This window comes from Ambystoma mexicanum, chromosome 5p, assembly GCF_040938575.1.
Source record: "Ambystoma mexicanum isolate Mex_15411 chromosome 5p, UKY_AmexF1_1, whole genome shotgun sequence".
Lineage (NCBI taxonomy): Eukaryota > Metazoa > Chordata > Amphibia > Caudata > Ambystomatidae > Ambystoma > Ambystoma mexicanum.
Window position 1 is genome coordinate 49246724 of NC_090930.1, and position 23438 is coordinate 49270161.

Sequence of the window (23438 nt, forward strand, 5' to 3'; positions counted from 1 at the left end):
TTAGGTTGTTGCCTACCTAGAATAACTATTCAGTAAAGTGTGACATTGGGTTTTACTTTCCCCTTCATTGTGAAGTTAAAGTAAGTGGGTTTTACTTACCTTGTGTTAGCTGTGTGCCATCCAAAACAAGTTACCAGAGTTATTGCTTACCTCAATCTGGGGTTCCCTGATTTCCAAAGCATCTGTAATTGCATATTACATCCTGAGGTTTTACTCACCTGGTATAACTGTGTGTTATGACAAAAGTAGTTATAGGTTTTTACTCACCTGGTATAAGTGTTTCACTATTCACCAAAAGTATATTGTCCAGTTGACTGTTTATGTGATTTGTTCCAAGAGTCATTGTACAACTGGAAGGGCCTACTGTCCCTGTATTACCAAAAGTAATCTGAAAGTAACCATTGGTCCTTTACTCCCAAAGAATAGGCTTGACCTATACTAAATGTGTATAACAAGGTTTTGACTTCCCTAGAACTACTGTTAGGTGTTCCAAATAAGGTATATACTTGGGTCTGTGTACTTTCAAGTATAGTGTTGTGTTTTATATTGTGATTTCATATAATGTGTTAGTACTTACTTAACCCCTAGATTTATATGGGCCTACCTGTATTTAAATAAATCCTTTATTTTTACCATACATAGTGTTTCAGTGTTTCTTTGGATCATTTGTATGACAATTTCATTTGTACTGTATCTACTGCCCTCTCTCCCTCCTAAGATAAGCCTGGCTGCTCTGTCTACGCTACCCTGAACTCAGGTGCTACAGCCTTATACTAAGAGTGGAGTCTTGTACTGCCTCAGTAGAATGGTTTTGCTAGGCCCTTAATTGGACTTCAGAAAAACTGTCCTACCAAGCGCGCCATACAGGTAGTAGGATCTAGTACAGGAGGATGTAGGAGATGGAGCCAAAGTCACGTGAGGATCGAGGTCACAGAAGGGGGCCTCGCAGATTCGTGATTGTGGCGCTGAGCAGGTGAGTCAAAGTATTGCGAGGCTCATAACCGCATAATGAAAGAAGGCGGGGTAGATCGCTCACAGCTCTGGCAAGTTTCTGTTGATGTGGAAATGTGTTCAGGAGAGACATGATGTATTGTGATACAGCAGCGTATCGCAGAGGGTACAGCCAATCTGCTCTTCGATTACATCGCCACAGTTGAACGGAGTGATAGGACCTTGCAGCAGTCTCTTCAAGGGGCTGACTCTGTGAAGAGGACAGCAGGCCGGCACAGCAGCACAGCGAGGAAAGAGTCCAATAGTATGCAAGTGTGTCTGGGAGGCTAGAGCAGGTTGGATCGGGTTGCGGCAATTCAGGTAGGAAGGATATCAGCACTGGAGAAAGGGAGCCAAGCCTCGGGAGATAGTTATGCAGCTGTGGCATGGAGGCTAAGGCTGATTGGGGATGAGGGGAGGAACCACCCACCGCAGGTTTCTGGTGCCTTAAGTGTGGAATGGTCCGTTGTTCGTAGATATGTAGGCAAAGTTCTTTAATCACAAGCGGATTGAGACCAGATGAGAGTTGAGCAAGAGGTCGGGCACACGGCCACTGAGCCCGCAGAGCCCAAATACCACAAGACTCTGCTGCACGACTCTGCAGCCTGCTCCGTGGTCTGTTGGTGCTTTTAAGCACAATGGATAAAGAAAGGGGACTGGAGGTCCTCAGGAGCACACAAGAGCAGAGAGTTCCAGGCAAGTACTGGCAGACCACAAGACTCTGCTGCATGACTCCGTGGCCCGCTCCGCGGTCTGTTGGTGCTTTTAAGCACAATGGATAAAGAAAGGGGACTGGAAGTCCTCAGGAGCACACAGGAGCAGAGAGTTCCAGGCAAGTACTGGCAGACCACAAGGCTCTGCTGCACGACTCTGCGGCCCGCTCTGCGGTCTGTTGGTGCTTTTAAGCACAATGGATAAAGAAAGGGGGCTGGAGGTCCTCAGGTGCACACAGGAGCAGAGAGTTCCAGACAAGTACTGGCAGACCACAAGACTCTGCTGCACGACTCTGTGGCCCGCTCCGCGGTCTGTTGGTGCTTTTAAGCACAATGGATAAAGAAAGGGGACTGGAGGTCCTCAGGAGCACACGGGAGCAGGGAGTTCCAGGCAAGTACTGGCAGACCACAAGACTCTGCTGCACAGCTCCGCATCTATTATATAATAGTGGCTTTTGGGTATGGCCTAAAGGCAGAAGGCTCCCTACGGGGTTCTTTTATGGGTGCCCTGACCTAACACTCCCAAGGTCAGATAGCCATTGGTAACAACTACTGTATAATAGTGACTTTTGGTGATGGCCTAACGGCTATAGGCTCCCTCTGGGGTTCTTGTAGAGGTTCCCTGACCTAACACTCCCAAGGTCAGATACCATTGGTAACACCTACTGTATAATAGTGACTTTTGGTGATGGCCTAAAGGCAAAAGGCTCCCTCTGGGTTTCCTGAGCTAACATGCCCTAGGGTTCTCAACAGGAAACACAGACGGAAACACACACACACACACACACACACACACACACACACACACACACACACACACACACACACACACACTATGGTCCCCTGCTCAACCTCTAAGTATCTGGTGCACTGCTCACCCAGCTCACCCACCCGGATATAGTGCCCTAATTACCATAGAGGGACATGGTGCCCTGCTCACCCTTCTCTTCCATCTCTACTCGCCCCCTGGATATAGTGACCTAATTACCCTAAAGGGACATGGTGCCCTGCTCACTCTTCTCTTCTATCTCTACTCGCCCCCTAGATATAGTGCCCTAATTACCCTAAAGGGAAATGGTTCTCTGCTCACTCTTCTCTATCTCAACTCGCCCCCCTGGATATAGTGTCCTAATTACCCTAGAGGGGCATGGTACCCTGCTCACTCTTCTCTTCTATCTCTACTCGCCCCCCCTGGATATAGTGCCCTAATTACCCTAGAGGGGCATGGTGCCCTCCTCACTCTTCTCTTCTAGCTCTACTCGGCCCCTGGATATAGTGCCCTAATTACCCTAGTGAGACATGGTGCCCTGCTCACTCTTCTCTTCTATCTCTACTCACCCCTCTCCCTTCTGTGTCTTCTCACACACCGTCTGATCTTCTTTCTCTCCAACCTCTTTACTCTCTATCTTGTCCTCACTCTCTCTTCGCGACTTTCCTCTACACACCCCTCATCACCTCTCTACATAACCTTCTCCTCACCTCTCTAAACACCCTTCTGCTCTATCTACACTTCTCTGCCCTAATCTAACTACACCCTCTCCACCTTACTCTTCCAGCTACCTTACCCTTGTGCTTCACTCTGCTTTACCCTCTACTCCAACTACCATCGTGAACTCTTCTATCACTTCTCACCCTCTCTGTCTGACCTTCTTTCTTTCCCACCCATCTTTTACACCCTCGTTGTGTTATGTTATGTTATGTTATGTTATTTTGCATTTATATAGCGCCTTATATACCATTGGTATGGTCTGAAGGCGCTGGTAGGTTGAACGCCCTTGGGAACCGAAGTTCGGGTCAGCAGAGAGAGTATAGAGAGTCCAAAGGTGCGTGTGCGCACCAGGTATGTGTGCAGCTGGTGCGGAATTCGTGTGGTAGCTGCTTCTTAGCGGTAGGTGTGGTGGTTGAGAGATCAGGAGAATGTGTTCGCTCTGGCAGGATTTTCCAGGCCGAGTGTGGCTGCGTTAGGCCTGAGGAGAACGCCTGGCTGGGGGGGTGAAACCAGCAGTGTTTACTTAGAGTGATGGGGAGTGAGCAGGAGATGTTGATATGAGAACAGTTATACTGAATGGTGTCATAGTATCTCTGTGTTCTAGTTGAGTGGTGGTGTAAAGAAGAGAGTAAGCGTGGGGTGTGGTATGATATATGCTCTTACAAATGTTCCCTGCATTCCACTTTGTACAGAGAGGCTATTGTGGTCACTTCAAATGTAACTTTCCTCAGAAAGCACTGGGAGCACTTTCTAAGTTCACAGTGATGCGATTGGGTACACTTCTAAATGCAATTGTGCACACTTCTAAATGCAACTTTTCGGAGAGGCTATTAGGAACAACTTCTAAATGCGCTTGGGTACACTTCTAAATGCAATTGGGCACATTTCTAAATGCAACTTTTCTCAGAGGGACTATTGGGCACAACTTCTAAATGCAATTGGGTACACTTCTAGATGTAATTGGGCACATTATAATGCAGCTTTCTCAGGGAGGCTATTGGTCACAACTTCTAAATGCATTTGGGGATACTTCTAAATGCAACTTTCTCAGAGAGGCTATTGGTCAAACTTCTAAATGCAATTGGCGATACTTCTAAATGCAATTGGGCACACTTCTAGATGCAACTTTCTCAGAGAGGCTATTGGGCACAACTTCTAATGCAATTGGTGATACTTCTAAATGCAATTGGGCATACTTCTAGATGCAACTTTCTCAGAGAGGCTATTGGGCACAACTTCTAAATGTGATTGGGTACACTTCTAAATGCAATTGGGCATACTTCTGGAAGCAACTTTTCACAGAGAGGCTATTGGGCACAACTTCTAAATGCAACTTTCTCAGAGAGGCTATTGGGCACAACTTCTAAATGCAATTGGGGATACTTCCAAATGCAACTTTTCTCAGAGAGGCTATTGGGCACAACTTCTAAATGCAATTGGGCACACTTCTAGATGCAACTTTTCACAGAGAGGCTATTGGGCACTTCTAAATGCAAATTTTCTCAGAGAGGCTATTGGGCACAACTTCTAAATGCAATTGGGCACACTTCTAAATGCAACTTTTCAGCGAGGCTATTGGGCACAACTTCTAAATGCAATTGGGCACACTTCTAAATGCAATTGGGCACACTTCTAAATGCAACTTTTCTCAGAGAGGCTATTGGGTACAACTTCTAAATGCAATTGGGCACACTTTTAAATGCAACTTTTCTCAGAGAGGCTATTGGGCACAACTTCTAAATGTAATTGGGCACACTTCTAAATGCAATTGGGCACACTTCTAAATGCAACTTTTCAGAGAGGATATTCGGCTCAACTTCTAAATGCAATTGGGCACACTTCTAAATGCAATTGGGCACACTTCTAAATGCAACTTTTCCAAGAGAGGCTATTGGGCACAACTTCTAAATGCAATTGGGCACACTTCTAAGTGCAATTGGGCACACTTCTAAATGCAACTTTTCTCAGAGAGGCTATTGGGCACAACTTCTAAATGTAATTGGGCACACTTCTAAATGCAATTGGGCACACTTCTAAATGCAACTTTTCTCAGAGGGTCTATTAGTCACAACTTCTAGATGCAATTGGGGATACTTCTAAATGCAACTTTTCAGAGAGGCTATTGGGCTCAACTTCTAAATGCAATTGGGCACACTTCTAAATGCAGCTTTTCTCAGAGAGGTTATTGGGCACAACTTCTAAATGCAATTGGGCACACTTCTAAATGCAACTTTTCTCAGAGAGGCTATTGGGCACAACTTCTAAATGCAACTTTTCTCAGAGAGGCTATTGGGCACAACTTCTAAATGCAATTGGGCACACTTCTAAATGCAATTGGGCACACTTCCAAATGCAACTTTTCTCAGAGAGGCTATTGGGCACAACTTCTAAATGCAATTGGGCACACTTTTAAATGCAACTTTTCTCAGAGAGTCTATTGGGCAAAACTTCTAAATGCAATTGGGCACACTTCTAAATGCAACTTTTCTCAGAAAGGCTATTGGGCACAACCTCTAAATGCAATTGGGCATACTTCTAAATGCAATTGGGCACACTTCTAAATGCACCTTTTCTCAGAGAGGCTATTGGGAACAACTTCTAAATGTAATTGGGCACACTTCTAAATGCAATTGGGCACACTTCTAAATGCAACCTTTCTCAGAGGGTCTATTGGGCACAACTTCTAAATGCAATTGGGCACACTTCTAAATGCAACTTTTCTCAGAGAGGCTATTGGGCACAACTTCTAAATGCAATTGGGCACACTTCTAAATGCAACTTTTTTCAGAAAGGCTATTGGGCACAACTTTTAAATGCAATTGGGTACAACTTTCACATGCAAGGGACAGGGTTTATGAATGCAATTATAATGAATTTACGGTGGTGATGCTTTGTTAGATGAGTGGTAGGGTAGTATGGCCTGAAATCGTTGCTTCTGGCCCCGCCCTTGCCACACTTACTTGTTGTTGGCTTCTTGCTTCTCCTGCGGATACCTGCAGATACGATCTGGGGTTGTCCATGAAGGAGTTGTCCTTTGCCTCGGGTCCTTAGCCGCAGGGGCTGCCGGGCAGAGGGCTGCCCTAAGAGAACTGGTAATGGCGGGGGGTCCTCTCAGCTTGACCAATCAGAGCGGGGGGGGGGCGGTCCGGGAGGCAGGAGGGAGGGAACCAGGAAGCGGGTGCGGGGATGGGGCAAGGAGCGCGGCAAGGGGGATTAGGGCCTGGGGGCACACAGATTTTCCCAATTCAAACAAAATGCACCCAATTTCAGGCAAAACGCCTTACCAGTACCTACTCCTCGGCCGCGATGGAAGTGGCACTCGAGGAGGCACCCAGGTCGCTAGACCTCACGCACAGGGAGACACAGACCAATCAGAGGGGCGGGGAGGGGGGGGCGGTCCGGGAGGCGGGAGGGAGGGAACCAGGAAGCGGGTGCAGGGATGAGGCAAGGAGCGCGGCAAGGGGGATTAGGACCTGGGGCACACATATTTTCCCAATTCAAATAAAATGCGCCCAATTTCAGGCAAAACGCCTTACCAGTACCTACTCCTCGGCCGCGATGGAAGTGGCACTCGAGGAGGCACGCAGGTCACTAGACCTCATGCACAGGGAGACACAGACCAATCAGAGCGTGTGGGGGGCGGTCCGGGAGGCGGGAGGGAGGGAACCAGGAAGCGGGTGCGGGGATGGGGCAAGGAGCGCGGCAAGGGGGATTAGGGACTGGGGGCACACAGATTTTCCCAATTCAAACAAAAGGCGCCCAATTTCAGGCAAAACGCCTTACCAGTACCTACTCCTCGGCTGCGATGGAAGTGGCACTCGAGGAGGCACGCAGATCGCTAGACCTCACGCACAGGGAGACACAGACCAATCAGAGCAGGGGGGGGCGGTCCCGGAGGCGGGAGGGAGGGAACCAGGAAGCTGGTGCGGGGATGGGGCAAGGAGCGCGGCAAGGGTGATTAGGGCCTGGGCGCACACAGATTTTCCAAATTCAAACAAAAGGCACCCAATTTCAGGCAAAACGCCTTACCAGTACCTACTCCTCGGCTGCGATGGAAGTGGCTCTCGAGGAGGCACGCAGGTCGCTAGACCTTGCGCACAGGGAGACACAGACCAATCAGAGCGGGGGGAGCGGTCCAGGAGGCAGGAGGGAGGGAACCAGGATGCGGGGATGGGGCAAGGAGCGCGGCAAGGGGGATTAGGGCCTGGGGGCACACAGATTTTCCCAATTCCAACAAAATGCGCCCAATTTCAGGCAAAACGCCTTACCAGTACCTACTCCTCGGCCGCGATGGAAGTGGCACTCGAGGAGGCACCCAGGTCGCTAGACCTCACGCACAGGGAGACACAGACCAATCAGAGGGGCGGGGAGGGGGGGCAGTCCGGGAGGCGGGAGGGAGGGATCCAGGAAGCGGGTGCAGGGATGAGGCAAGGAGCGCGGCAAGGGGGATTAGGACCTGGGGCACACATATTTTCCCAATTCAAATAAAATGCGCCCAATTTCAGGCAAAACGCCTTACCAGTACCTACTCCTCGGCCGCGATGGAAGTGGCACTCGAGGAGGCACGCAGGTCACTAGACCTCGCGCACAGGGAGACACAGACCAATCAGAGCGTGTGGGGGGCAGTCCGGGAGGCGGGAGGGAGGGAACCAGGAAGCGGGTGCGGGGATGGGGCAAGGAGCGCGGCAAGGGGGATTAGGGCCTGGGGGCACACATATTTTCCCAATTCAAACAAAATGCGCCCAATTTCAGGCAAAACGCCTTACCAGTACCTACTCCTCGGCCGCGATGGAAGTGGCACTCGAGGAGGCACGCAGGTCGCTAGACCTCGCGCACAGGGAGACACAGACCAATCAGAGCAGGGGGGGGGCGGTCCGGGAGGCGGGAGGGAGGGAACCAGGAAGCGGGTGCGGGGATGGGGCAAGGAGCGCGGCAAGGGGGATTAGGGCCTGGGGGCACACAGATTTTCCCAATTCAAACAAAAGGCACCCAATTTCAGGCAAAACGCCTTACCAGTACCTACTCCTCAGCCGCGATGGAAGTGGCACTCGAGGAGGCACCCAGGTCGCTAGACCTCACGCACAGGGAGACACAGACCAATCAGAGCAGGGGGGGGGGCGGTCCGGGAGGCGGGAGGGAGGGAACCAGGAAGCGGGTGCGGGGATAGGGCAACGAGCGCGGCAAGGGTGATTAGGGCCTGGGCGCACACAGATTTTCCCAATTCAAACAAAAGGCGCCCAATTTCAGGCAAAACGCCTTACCAGTACCTACTCCTCGGCTGCGATGGAAGTGGCACTCGAGGAGGCACGCAGGTCGCTAGACCTCGCGCACAGGGAGACACAGACCAATCAGAGCGGGGGGGCAGTCCGGGAGGCAGGAGGGAGGGAACCAGGATGCGGGTGCGGGGATGGGGCAAGGAGCGCGGCAAGGGGGATTAGGGCCTGGGGGCACACAGATTTTCCCAATTCCAACAAAATGCGCCCAATTTCAGGCAAAACGCCTTACCAGTACCTACTCCTCAGCCGCGATGGAAGTGGCACTCGAGGAGGCACCCAGGTCGCTAGACCTCATGCACAGGGAGACACAGACCAATCAGAGCGGGGGGGGCGGTCTGGGAGGCGGGAGGGAGGGAACCAGGAAGCGGGTGCGGGGATGGGGCAAGGAGCGCGGCAAGGGGGATTAGGGCCTGGGGGCACACATATTTTCCCAATTCAAACAAAAGGCGCCCAAATGAGCACCCTTAGGTGCCTTTACTGCAGCTGTGATTACAGCCCGCGGTAAAGGTGCACCAAATTAGTAAAAGGTATCACTGCCACCAGCCATTAATGGTAAGCGTGTCACTGTAACAGATTTTTTTTAACGTGAAAGGGGATACCTTGTATCTCCCCAGCACTCCACATAAGGGGGGGTGTGCTGGTTTCACAGAATAAAATGTAAAAGGGATCCAAAGATCTTTTCTACCCTTGGGAACTGTAGTTCTCACAAGGTTAGCACAAGAAAGTTAAATGGGGAGCCCCTAGGGCAATCCAGCAACAACAGGCACTTATTGCCAGTAAGTTGTTAGACATGATAACTTTAAAAAGACACTATGGAAAGTCTTAAAAATGACACCCATAAAAAGAGTTGAAGATGAGGTGAGTGTGGAAAAAGGTTCTCACTCACTGAGGTATTAATGAAAAATATCCCACTAGAAAAGCAAAAAGATCCTACTACCTGTATGACACGCTGAGACCAACCCCTCTCCTTGAGTTCTGCACAATCCCGTAACCCCTGCTGAATGTCGCGTCTAGGAGACTTCAGTGGCCAGACCCTTTGATTCTGATTGATACGTGACTCACATTCCTATCTTTCTTAGACCTAGTGTGTAATGCTGAGCTTAACCTCATTTCCTCCTTTGTGCTTTGTGCAAGTCTGAGCCACTTGTTTAGCGCTGTGGTCAGGAGACTGCGGACTGAAATTCCAACCTCCTACAGAGCAAGTCTGCCACGCTGAGTCTAACCTCAGCACAACCTGTGAGATTGGTGCAAATCCGACACTTGGCTAATGTCGTGTCCAGGAGACTGCGGGGGCTTGCCCCTTTGATCCAGCCCGACACGTGACCCCATTTTAATCACTTTCAGTACACCTTCAGTACAGTAACTTTAATACAACCTGTGAGCTTGGTGCAAATCTCACCCTTTTGGCTAAAGTCACGCCCAGGAGACTGCGGGGGCCCTCCCCTTTGATCCTGCCCGACACGTGACCTCCATTTCAACCACCTTCAGTATAAGTGTGCCACGCTGAACCTAACCGGTCACAACCTGTGAACTTTGTGCAAATTTGAGCCATCTGGCTAGCGTTGTGTTCAGGAGACTGCGTGGGCTTGCCCCTTTGATCCTGACCGACGCAGGACCCCCACTCCACAATCTACCTGTCCCCAGGGCCACCCTTAGCCAATACCTGTTATCCTAGAATCTACCTGTCCTATCGCTCCTGCCCCAGGACATCACACTCCTGTAACTTATAACGGTGCAGCAAGAGCATCACACACATTATAAAATCCACCCTCCACATGCAGATCTAGCATACCACTGTGGTTAAGTAGCTACCTGGGTCTGTAGGGTCAGTCGCTTCACCCTGTCAGGGGGAGTCAGGGAGCCCTCCTGACCTCTGGAACAGTGTCCAGCGGGGCGTAAGCCGGTGAGAGTACTGCCCCAGAGGCAGAAAGCAGGAATTGGGGAGGGGGCAAAAGTCTGCGACTACCCCGCACGTGCCTTGCAAATTAATGCTGCAGCCATTTTCTATCACCTAATGACTGCCAATATATTTTCTGGCCACTGTTCTATCTTTTTTTTCAGAACTGCAACTCCCAGAAAGCACATGGGAGCAACTAAGAAAACCCGGACCCGAGCCAAGGGAACGTAATCCTCCGAGGAATGGAATGGTCAACCCCAAATGGTTACCAGATCACTGATGTGGAAGTGGAAAATTAAGTGAGAGTTAGTAGAGACTGCAGGGTAACAGGAGTGGCCTAGATACCCCCCGACCCCCCAACTGAATTGGCAACAAAACGCAACAGCACTGGAAGGAAGCCAGTGGAGAAATGAGCAGCTGGATCACTGGCTACTTCCTTGAAAACAGAGATTGAAATGGGAACAGGGCTTGGAGGGGGTTTTAAAGCCTTTCACCTGTGTAACAACTCCCCTGGTGACAAAACAAGCACTGATTGGCCCTCAAAGTCAAGTAAGCAGTGGAGGGCCCCCGAGCCCTGGTTCTCTCGAAGCTGGACTACTGTAACAGCCTCTATCTTAATCTGCCTGCCTCCACTCTCCGCCCTCTGCAACTCATCCAGAACAGAACTGCGAGACTTGTCCTTGGCCTCAAGCCCAGGGACCGTATCTCTCCAGGACTGAAATCTCTACACTGGCTCCCAGTGGCTGTGAGGATAAAGTTCAAAACCCTCTGCATTGTCCACAAGGCCTTCTGGGGCCTGGGTCCTAAATACCTTCAACTCTCTCTTCCCAAATATCTTCCTTCCCGAGCCCTTCGCTCATTCGCCTCCAATTCCCTCAGGGTTAGCCGCTTCTCGAAGCAACGAGCTGGGGGTAGATCTCTCTCCGCGGCAGGGGCCTCCCTCTGGAACAGCCTTCCTCCCTCCCTGAAACTTGAGGAGAACCATCTCCGGTTCCGGAAGCACCTCAAAACCTTCCTCTTTGCTTCTGCTTTCTCTCTCCCTCTCCCCTGCTGAACAGCTAATTTAATTCCTCACTGAAACTGCACTGATCCTGCAACTGGACCACTCTTAACGGCCTCGGCCCTGGGCCCTGCCACTCTCCACTTGCACTGATGCCCTGGAACCCCTTTGCACTGCGGGACTGTCTCTGTATCCCTACAGCCCCCCCCTCCCCCAGCACTTGTTCTGCACTTACCTCACACTTGCCACCAGCTGGCCCTATTTATTTATTTATTACGTTACGCCACTTACCTTGTACTGCACTTCCCCCCTCCCCTTCCCCTTGCACTTTTCCCCCTCCCCCACCCCTGCACTTGCGCGATCTGAATGACACCTGGCCTAGTAAGATCGTTGTCTGTCTCCCCTTGTCCCCCCCTCCCTGCCTCGTCGCGCCTTGAAACACATGTGTATAGGCGCGTTACAAATACCATATCATATCATATCATAACCAATGGAGAGCCTGGAGACCCTGCAAATGGCAGCGGTGCGTGGTATGAATCAACATAACATAACACGACGAAGGTGTAAAAGATGGGTGGGAAAGAAAGAAGGTCAGACAGAGAGGGTGAGAAGTGATAGAAGAGTTCAAGATGGTAGTGGGAGTAGAGGGGAAAGCAGGGTGAAGCAAGAGGGTAAGGTAGCTGGAAGAGTAAGGTGGAGAGAATGTAGTAAGATTAGGGCACAGAAGTGTAGGTAGAGGAGAAGGGTGTTTAGAGAGGTGAGGAGAAGGTTATGTAGAGAGGTGATGAGGGGTTTGTAGAGGAAAGAGGTGAAGAGAGAGTGAGGATGGAGGGACAGAAGTAGAGAGGGTGGAGAGAAAGAAGACCGGATGGTGTGAGAGAAGGTACAGAAGGGAGAGGGGCAAGTAGAGAAAAAGAGAATTGTGAGCAGGGCACCATGTCCCTCTAGGGTAATTAGGGCACTATATCCAGGGGGGCGAGTAGAGATAGAAGAGAAGAATGAGCAGGGCACCATGTCCCTCTAGGGTAATTAGGGCACTATATCCAGGGGGGCGAGTAGAGATAGAAGAGAAGAGTGAGCAGGGCACCATGTCCCTGTAGGGTAATTAGGGCACTATATCCAGAGGGCGAGTAGAGATTAAAGAGAAGAGTGAGCAGGGCACCATGCCCCTCTAGGGTAATTAGGGCACTATATCCAGGGGGGGCAGTAGAGCTAGAAGAGAAGAGTGTGCAGGGCACCATGTCCCTCTAGGGTAATTAGGGCACTATATCCAGGGGGGGCGAGTATAGATAGAAGAGAAGAGTGAGCAGGGCATCATGTCCCTCTAGGGTAATTAGGTAATTAGGGCACTATATCCAGGGGGGCAAGTAGATGTAGAAGAGAAGAGTGAGCAGGGCACCATGTCCCTGTAGGGTAATTAGGGCTCTATATCCAGAGGGCGAGTAGAGATTAAAGAGAAGAGTGAGCAGGGCACCATGCCCCTCTAGGGTAATTAGGGCACTATATCCAGGGGGGGCAGTAGAGCTAGAAGAGAAGAGTGTGCAGGGCACCATGTCCCTCTAGGGTAATTAGGGCACTATATCCAGGGGGGGCGAGTATAGATAGAAGAGAAGAGTGAGCAGGGCATCATGTCCCTCTAGGGTAATTAGGGCACTATATACAGGGGGGCGAGTAGAGATAGAAGAGAAGAGTGAGCAGGGCACCATGTCCCTCTAGGGTAATTAGGGCACTATATCCAGGGGGGGGCAGTAGAGCTAGAAGAGAAGAGTGTGCAGGGCACCATGTCCGTCTAGGGTAATTAGGGCACTATATCCAGGGGGGTCGAGTATAGATAGAAGAGAAGAGTGAGCAGGGCATCATGTCCCTCTAGGGTAATTAGGGCACTATATCCAGGGGGTGAGTAGAGATAGAAGAGAAGAGTGAACAGGGCACCATGCCACTCTAGGTTGATTAGGGCACTATATCCAGGGGGCGAGTAGAGATAGAAGAGAAGAGTGAGCAGGGCACCATGTCCCTCTAGGGTAATTAGGGCACTATATCCAGGGGGTGAGTAGAGATAGAAGAGAAGAGTGAACAGGGCACCATGCCACTCTAGGTTGATTAGGGCACTATATCCAGGGGGCGAGTAGAGATAGAAGAGAAGAGTGAGCAGGGCACCATGTCTCTAGGGTAATTAGGGCACTATATCCAGGGGGTGAGTAGAGATAGAAGAGAAGAGTGAGCAGGGCACCATGCCCCTCTAGGGTAATTAGGGCACTATATCCAGGGGGGGCGAGTAGAGATAGAAGAGAAGAGTGAGCAGGGCACCATGTCCCTCTAGGGTAATTAGGGCACTATATCCAGGGGGTGAGTAGAGATAGAAGAGAAGAGTGAGCAGGGCACCATGCCCCTCTAGGGTAATTAGGGCACTATATCCAGGGGGGGCGAGTAGAGATAGAAGAGAAGAGTGAGCAGGGCACCATGTCCCTCTAGGGTAATTAGGGCACTATATCCAGGGGGTGAGTAGAGATAGAAGAGAAGAGTGAACAGGGCACCATGCCACTCTAGGTTGATTAGGGCACTATATCCAGGGGGCGAGTAGAGATAGAAGAGAAGAGTAGCAGGGCACCATGTCCCTCTAGGGTAATTAGGGCACTATATCCAGGGGGTGAGTAGAGATAGAAGAGAAGAGTGAACAGGGCACCATGCCACTCTAGGTTGATTAGGGCACTATATCCAGGGGGCGAGTAGAGATAGAAGAGAAGTGTGAGCAGGGCACCATGTCCCTCTAGGGTAATTAGGGTACTATATCCGGGTGGGTGGGCTGAGTGAGCAGTGCACCGGATACTTAGAGGTTGAGCAGGGGATCATATTGTGTGTGTGTGTGTGTGTGTGTGTGTGAATATTTCCTGTTGAGAAACCTAGGGCATGCTAGGTCAGGGCACCCATAAAAGAACCCCAGAGGGAGCCTTTTGCCTTTAGGCCATCACAAAAAGCCACTATTATACAGTAGGTGTTACCAATGGCTATCTGACCTTGGGAGTGTTAGGTCAGGGCACCCATAAAAGAACCCCGGAGGGAGCCTTCTGCCTTTAGGCCATCCCCAAAAGCCACTATTATACAATAAATGTTACCAATGGCTATCTGACCTTGGGAGTGTTAGGTCACGGCACCCATAAAAGAACCCCGAAGGGAGCCTATCGCCTTTAGGCCATCACCAAAAGCCACTATTATACAGTAGGTGTTACCAATGGCTGTCTGGCCTTGGGAGTGTTGGGTCAGGGAACACTACAAGAGGCCTGGAGGGAGCCTTTTGCCTTTAGGCCATGTTAGGCATGACTGTTTGCAGTACCCTTTGGGTGCACTACAACAACCCTGACCTCCTGGCAATAGGGACCCAGCCTTTGGTATACGTCTGAACTACACAGGCTTATCTCAAGATGGGTCAATATGAGCAGTAATGTTGTGACACAGAGCTTCACAGTATCAGTTATTCAAATAAACACTTATACTCAAGGTTTCTTGATAAAACAATTATTAATTTATGTCACAGTCAGTTGTATAAGCCTTCTTCAGAAGGGAGCAAAACATGTAAATGTTATAATACAATTCAAAACACACCCTTAGTTTCTCTAAATCGGATGATACCCATTGGGGATGACACACAGACACTTCCTGCACCCTCGGGTGACTTAAATAACTAGGACACTGTGGACATGGATTTATCACTGGTACATTTAGAGCAATACTGAGTTTAGTGCAAAGGTTAGATAGGGGAATAAAACAAAGGTTAAACAATTATTCATAAGTACTTTTAAAAACCTTCCAATATCAAATAAGTTCAACCCATTCCTGGGGAAAAGGTAAAGCACAGAGTCAAAGGTAAGAAGAGTCTCTCGGGGAGCCAGGACAGCCTATGTTAATTGGACAATGTCTAGGGGAGCTGAAGGTCTTCTTTACAGGTAGGTAAAAAGTCTTGCACAATGTTTTTAGACCATTTTGTAGAAAATTGAATCACTTGAAGGGCCACAAGCTGGGAGGCTTGTGAGGGACAAAGCTATAGCAACTCTGCAAGGTAACCAAGACAGGTCTCAACTGAGAGCAAGCAAGGCTACACAACAAGTGGTAAGTTCTCTTAGACTTTACAGTACCTCTGGTTAGAAGAAATGGTTCCAGCTGGCTTCTGTTCCTGTACAGCTCTGAAGATCCTGTTGTTCCTGGGTCTCAGTCATGGGGACTAGAGGGGGGATGTCTGGGGACTCCTGCTCTGCAATGGGAAGTTCAGCGGCAGCAATGGAAAAACTTAAATTCTGCTTCAGCTCCTCACGTCTGACACCAAATAGCAACACCACGGTTCTCGGATACCACTCTGGGCTTTCCTCGCATCTGGGGTCCAGCACTATGTTAAGGTGGCTCAGGATTGGTCAGTCCTGCTTCAGGGAAGTCCGGAGGATCTTCATTGTGCTCAGATCCGACTTAAAAGCAATGAACACCAGAGAGCCTGTGAACTTTTCACTGGGAAGCCCTGGGTGTGTAGCGGGCACTTCTGAGAGTCTGAGGCTTTTTCACTGGGAAGCCCTGGGTGTGTAGCAGCCACACCTGAGAGTCTGAGGACATTTCACTGGGAAGCCCTGGGTACGTAGCAGCCACACCTGAGAGTCTGAGGACATTTCACTGGGAAGCCCTGGGTGTGTAGCAGCCACACCTGAGAGTCTGAGGACATTTCACTGGGAAGCCCTGGGTGTGTAGCGGGCACTTCTGAGAGTCTGAGGCTTTTTCACTGGGAAGCCCTGGGTGTGTAGCAGCCACACCTGAGAGTCTGAGGACATTTCACTGGGAAGCCCTGGGTACGTAGCAGCTACACCTGAGAGTCTGTGGACATTTTACTGGGAAGCCTTGGGTGTGTAGCAGCCACACCTGAGAGTCTGAGGACATTTCACTGGGAAGCCCTGGGTGTGTAGCAGCCACACCTGAGAGTCTGAGGACATTTCACTGGGAAGCCCTGGGTGTGTAGCAGCCACACCTGAGAGTCTGAGGACATTTCACTGGGAAGCCCTGGGTGTGTAGCAGCCACACCTGAGAGTCTGGGGACTTTTTACTGGGAAGCCCTGGGTGTGTAGCAGCCACACCTGAGAGTCTGAGGACATTTCACTGGGAAGCCCTGGGTGTGTAGCAGCCACACCTGAGAGTCTGAGGACATTTCACTGGGAAGCCCTGGGTGTGTAGCGGGCACTTCTGACATTTCACTGGGAAGCCCTGGGTGTGTAGCGGGCACTTCTGAGAGTCTGAGAGCTTGTCACTGGGAAGCCCTGGGTGTGTAGCAGCCACACCTGAGAGTCTGAGGACATTTCACTGGGAAGCCCTGGGTGTGTAACGGGCACTTCTGAGAGTCTGAGAGCTTGTCACTGGGAAGCCCTGGGTGTGTAGCGGGCACTTCTGAGAGTCTGAGGACATTTCACTGGGAAGCCCTGGGTACGTAGCAGTCATGTCTGAGAGTCTTAGGACCTTTCACTGGGAAGTCCTGGGTATTGTATTAGCAGACACAGCTGTCTGCAGACATGCACCGCGTGAAGGATGTCATGTTGTGGAAGGCGGTGATGTGGAGGGGGCGAGATAATAGGACGGACGGTTGGGAAGAGAGAGTTGGAGACTGGTGGGGCTCGCAGTCATTTCCACTTCCATTTATATTTATATGTGTGTAGATTCTCATGATAAACCCCTTCAGCAATATCCATCTGTGTCTGCCTCATCCTCTATACACTACAGGTGGCGACAAGGATCCTGTCGTGCAGCGAGCCCCACCGCCCTGCTGCCGTACCAGCCACCGAGCAACAACAGCGAGGTGAGAACGTGTAATTCCCTGCGGCACTGGCTGACCCCCTGCCTGGCACTGCGTTGAGACGCATTACTTTAGTCCTGTTCCCTGCATTGTATGGAAACCCATTAATTTAGCTGTGCACACTTTTAAGAACAAATAATACCCGCAAGAAGCATCACACAGTGTACCTTGCTAACGAGGAGAAAGTGGCTGAGCACAAGCAATATGTGTACCAATTTGAAGGCAGGCTGCATATAACTTCCTAGTTTGAGGAATAAACATAGACTGCATTGTCAGGTGTTAAAATAAATTATCAAATGACGTTATTCGTCTTCATGGAACTTTGACGTGTGATCTGCCACCCTTTCTGCACCGTTTAAAAGAACATTGCTTACCAGCTCAAGACGCTGCATCATTGAAGTCAGCCCAAGGTTCTTTTTCTGCCCCGAGGTTACGCCGTGACGCTCACATTAGAGGAGGCTTGTGAGGGACAAAGCTATAGCAACTCTGCAAGGTAACCAAGATACTTCGGAAAACGTGCAGCCGCCATACTTGTTTCCATTGAACTATTGATATTTATCAGCACCTCAATGCTGTATGCCTGATACACAAGTACATTCCTGTCAATTGTGGACGGCGCAGATCAAGAGTGATCTGTCGTCAATAACACCGCCCTAACAAACAGAAGCGTTCAACTTTTGGTGTTATTAAGTGTGAATCATTTTTTTTTGTTTAAGACATTACAAGCAAAGGAGGAAAGCCATTAAGTTAACATTTTCACCACAAATTAAGCAACTAAATCCCTATCTGCATCCTTCCTCGGATCACCTAGGATCCACATTCTGCATTCTACTACAGACCGCCCACCGACAATTCAAGATTATATGCTCTTGTATTTCCGTGATGTATCATATCTATGTACATAAGGAACACATACTGCTGGAAATTGACTTACACATTGTTGTTTGGACCAGCAATTAAAATAAAATAAAATATATATATGTTACGCTTACCTGGTCTCTGCGGGGACGTTGGGGCACGATTGCAGCCCTCCCAGGACCTGGCTTCTTTGGATCAGGCTTCTCCCCTTGCTTCCGTGTGGAACTGCCCCTGTGAGGACACAAGAGGTCGTGAGGATGCTGTGATATGGCTGTGATTCTCAAACCTTTCCTCCCAGAATGTGGTGAGCATGCGTTTGCCCATATAGTCTCACCTGTTTAACTGTGAGGATGAGCTCTCGATCCTGCTTCTCTAGTGCAGGGGCGCTTTAATTGGGCCTAGTTCCTAACTGGTCCGTGTGCGTGGCAGCCTAGACCGGCTGTGACTGATCCACTTCGAAGGTAAGTGTTCTTCAACAATGATTATTGTCCGTGCTCGTTTGCAATGTCTTTTTTCCATTGATTAGTGTTCGTATCCCTTGTAATGTCTTTCTTTCTCCCCAATAGGTGATGAAGGCCCAGCGGAGTCGCGGGGCTGGAAGTGAGCCCAAACGAAGCCCTGAGGAGTTTACAATGTCCCAAAATACATGGTAAGTTTGGACCCTAGGGTGAGCGCGAAGGTAGAATAGCACGCAACCTATTGTCTTTATGTGTATTCTGACCTTATTTGTCCTTTTCCCCTGCAGGTTTGGCCTGGCGACGTCAGATGAGGAGCTGCTGTCCGAGGATCTGTCGGCGAGTGATGGATGGCTGCACCCACGAGGATGCTGGTAGAGAAGAGCTCTCGCGTAAGTGTCGGACCTGCGGAACAGGTAAGGAGCGCTGCAGACGATCCTATTGCCGGAATCAGGTAAGATGCGCTTCAGGCGATGGTATTGCTGGAATCAGATAAGATGCGCTTCAGGCGATGGTATTGCCGGAATCAGGTCAGATGCGCTTCAGGCGATGGTATTGACGGAATCAGGTCAGATGCGCTTCAGGCGATGGTATTGACGGAATCAGGTAAGATGCGCTTCAGGCGATGGTGTCAGGTAAGATGCGCTTCAGGCGATGGTATTGCCGGAATCAGACAAGATGCGCTTAAGGCGATGGTGTTGCAGGAATCAGGTAAAATGCGCTTCAGGCAATGGTGTTGCCAGAATCAGGTAAGAAGTGCTCCAGGCGGTGGTGAGCGTTAAGCTGCATGAGAAGACTAATGCGAAGCGCTGGCATGCGGGCAGGGCTGCCTTAAATAGCCTGGTCCCAGCCACGACCCCTTTGCTCTGCTTGATGGCTCCACCTTGCCACTGCCAGAAGATGCTGAAGGTGTAGCCCAATGCATTCCTATTGCCACGCCCGGCCTGGATGCACATGGGGGCCCTGCAAGAGATGAAATAACATGTGCACTAGGAATAAAGTGTGCAGAGCACACTTTCTCGTGAGCCTGGCGCAAAGGCGCCAGGACTGGGTCCAACTGGACCCATTAAGTGATGTAACTTGTGGTCCTTACCCTGTGGCCATGACAATATATATATATTCAGTAAAAAATCTTTGTTAAAGGGACGTTATAGTTAAATTGCGCTACTAAAAACCTGTGAAATTCAGTAAAAGAAACTTTGTTAAAGGGACGTTATGGTTCCAAGTAAAACCGAAAACCCCCTGAAATTCGCTAGTTATGGTAAGCTAAGCAACCATAACTCGCACCACTGCCATGCATTGCTAAGACTAACACCCAGGACATCACTACAAAAACTACTGTACAAGTCTCCAAGATTTCTACTTGCAGCTGCGAGCATATCCATGCATATCCACATGCATTAATACAGGTATGCATATTTTATGCACAGTACATGTAAAACTCTTATAAATGCATATAAACAGAGTAACTGCCACTTAACCTGTATAACCTATAAAATGAACGTACTGTTATTTTTGCCATCTGCTATAATCATCTGTCACTTCCAAACATGTCTCCTATCTAAAAAAAAAAAATCCACAGACAGCTATCTAAAAAAGTCTAATTTAATATTAAAAGATGGGAGAAATAACAGTATAATTGTAGAAAAACACCTAGTAGTGTATTATAAAATTACACAGAGCCAGGAAAAGGTCATGCATCTTCATACTCTCACACAGATAGACACTATCATTGAAAACATCACAGCTGAAATAACACCACTGCCTGTACATCACATCCTTCTGCTTTATTACCCACACCTTCACAAATGCATACATTCCATGCTTTTCTATACAGTTTCTGCCAGTCACCATATAAAAATAGCAAAATAAGTATATCATTATTTATTCTATCTCCTAACATCCAATAACAGAGCCTTAAGAAACCAAGTGAGTTTCATACACTTAGGTCAACATGCTTTGCAAATGAGATACTAACAGATTGTAAGTAAAATATAAAGGCTGCACATAGTCAAAGGAAACTGCATGCACACACTACATTCAGTTATCAAACAACAATACTACTACAAAAACATAAAAATCAACGTCTAAATTAACAACAGTGCTATAAACACACAAAATTACTAACTTCTTTCTTTTACAATTGCAGTGGAGACCACTCTCCTGAAAAGCAGCAGCATCTAAACTACAAACAACAACTCAGAAGAAACCTGCTCATTCCAAACAAAAAAAGTAAGCACAATACTACCATAATGTTCTGTTACTCAAACACACTGTGGGGTTGATTCATGGAATTTGTGTGCCGAAAAACGGGGATGTGTGCGCCATTCTGCCCACAAATCCCCATTTGTTAAACAGGGATTTGCAGGCAGAATGGCACACAAACCCCTGATTTTCGGCGCACAAATTCCATAAATCAGCCCCTAGAATGTTAGCATTGCAGAACAAAGAACTGTTTTAATTCTACACCATTAGATTTAGTATTAGTACTTCTCTTCACCACTAGCTTACTTTGTACTGTCATCTGAACCCCAGTATAGTAACACACAAATACAAGAATAGCCTTCCCAACTAGTTGTAGCTGCCCATTGCACAATCACACATCTCAACATACATCCTTACCATCATACTCAGACACTAATGCACACAGCACACATACATTTCAGAACAGCCCAACCCATACCTTCTTTTTTTTCAACAGACCCCAACGAATGTCTACCAAAAAGCAAATCCGTAGAAAGCAACAAAGAAGTAGAGCAAATGAAAATAAAAGTGTCCAAAATAAGCATCCATCTCTAGCAGAATGTGTACAAAATGTTCAAACAAAAGATCTAATAGAGTCATTAAGCGAAACAAAACAAGCTTCCAGTACAAAAACCTTGCCTCCTCTTTCAAAATGTAAAACAAAACAGAAAGCGATTGACAAGAATTCAGCTACCACTACTGCTAACACTGCTCCTATAAATCTTGATGTAGTGGCAAGTAACCATACCAAAAAAAGTATTTTACAAAAAATGTTCCGTCACAGAGTCCTTCAGAATCTTATAAAAACAGGAGAGAAATCATGCACAACCCTTAAAACCTACCATAGAAAATTAATCTTAGAAGCTCTCATAGACAGTGCAATCCTTCTCAAAAGGAAGTTATTTATTTTAGTGTTAAAAAGAATGAAACCATGAACAAAACTAACTACTAAACTACAAAAAAGTCCTCTCAATAAACAGAATGTCAACAAAAATAACTTCTTAAATATCTGTGGAGGTGAATGGAGTCACAACACGAGCACAGACCAATATTTCAATGAAGAAGCATTTAAACAAAAGCAAACAAACACAATTGCCATACATAGCAGTGGACGAGGGTATGAAAAACTTAATAATACCATAATGGAACAAGAAATGCTGCTTACAAAAATGTCCCCAGAATCCTCAGTATCACCTCTCCATCCGACTAAACCAAAACGTCCAGTGTACAAATGGCCATGCACGTCAATGTGCAACATTGACAAAAAATCTTTCAAATCTTTACGCCAGTTCCTCAATCAGTATGTGAAAGGCAAAGACAAATTCAAAATGTAACTACTACAAAATATGGATACCTGTCCAGTGCGCAAATACCCAGGACTACAAAGACATTCATTAGCCTGCATTTCAGGACGTATTTGCAAAAGCACCTCGCATCATATCAAAATGATATCAACACATCATTCAACTATAAGAAATCTAGTCCATAAACTGTTCTATGCTAAAAGTCCAGCTTTAGCATTAGGCAATTTAAATAACAATCTTCTACAGGTACAGCCAAATACCTACTCAAAGAAATAGAGCATATCCAGAGAAAATATTTTGGAACTGAAAGCCACTTACAAAATTCAATAGCTTTACAATAGACTAGGAACAATTCTACAAATGGCAACCTTCTGCTACACACATACAAAAAAGAAATACTCAAATTTAAAAGTACATCCGCTGAAGTACCAAACCATGTGTGTGTGTTTTGCCGCATAACTTTTTGTAAAAGTAGCACAAAAACTGTAGACATAACATACAAAATAGAAGACAATGAAGATTCCAAATGGTTTGAATTAGCTCTCTACCTTTTAGCAGAAAACAAATGTGAAATAAATGACCCCTTAATACTTTGAAGTTACTGCACTGCAAAACTTGACAGCAACCAAACGCCTTCACGTGCTATCACAAATAGCTTGGAATTATTCCCACTACCAAAACCCTTCCAACTACTCAATTTATAAGAGAGCATCATAATTAAAACAGTGCACCCATTTCAAGCAATAATACGCCTTCAAACAAAAACAGCAAAATTACCTCCCTCTGAATTAGTGAAAGGCATTTGTGGCAAAGTAGTTTATTTACTAATAGATCTGAAAGAAAATGTACACACTCTGGGAGTGCAACGTCCAATAGATCAATCTTTAATTGTCTTAGTAAATGGTGTACCTACAAAGACAAAAAAAATTGACATCAACGCGTAGACTTACATAAAGTTAGACAAGCCTTGCAATATCTAAAAGACAATAATGAATACTACAAAGACATTTATATTGAAGAAAACCTGAGGGAAACCACTGAAATAATTCAAGAGTCACCAGAAACTGGGCAATTTGAACTTCTAAATCCTACTACAGAATCCAATATTTTAGACTATTATAAAATTCATCCTTTACACTCTAAAGACGCTATAGATGATGCACTTTAAACGTACCAAATGCGACAAGCCAAAGGATCTCCAATCAGCATATGGGAAAAAAGTATAGTAGCACAGGCCTTTCCATTACTCTTTCCTACTGGAAAAGGAGAAAGGTACGATGATAGACCCACACAGAAAACAGCATCAGAATATCGCTCTCTACGAATGTATTCTGACGACCCCAGATTCAGACAAAACGTGGAATACATATTCCACCTTCTCTTTGAAAGTGAAC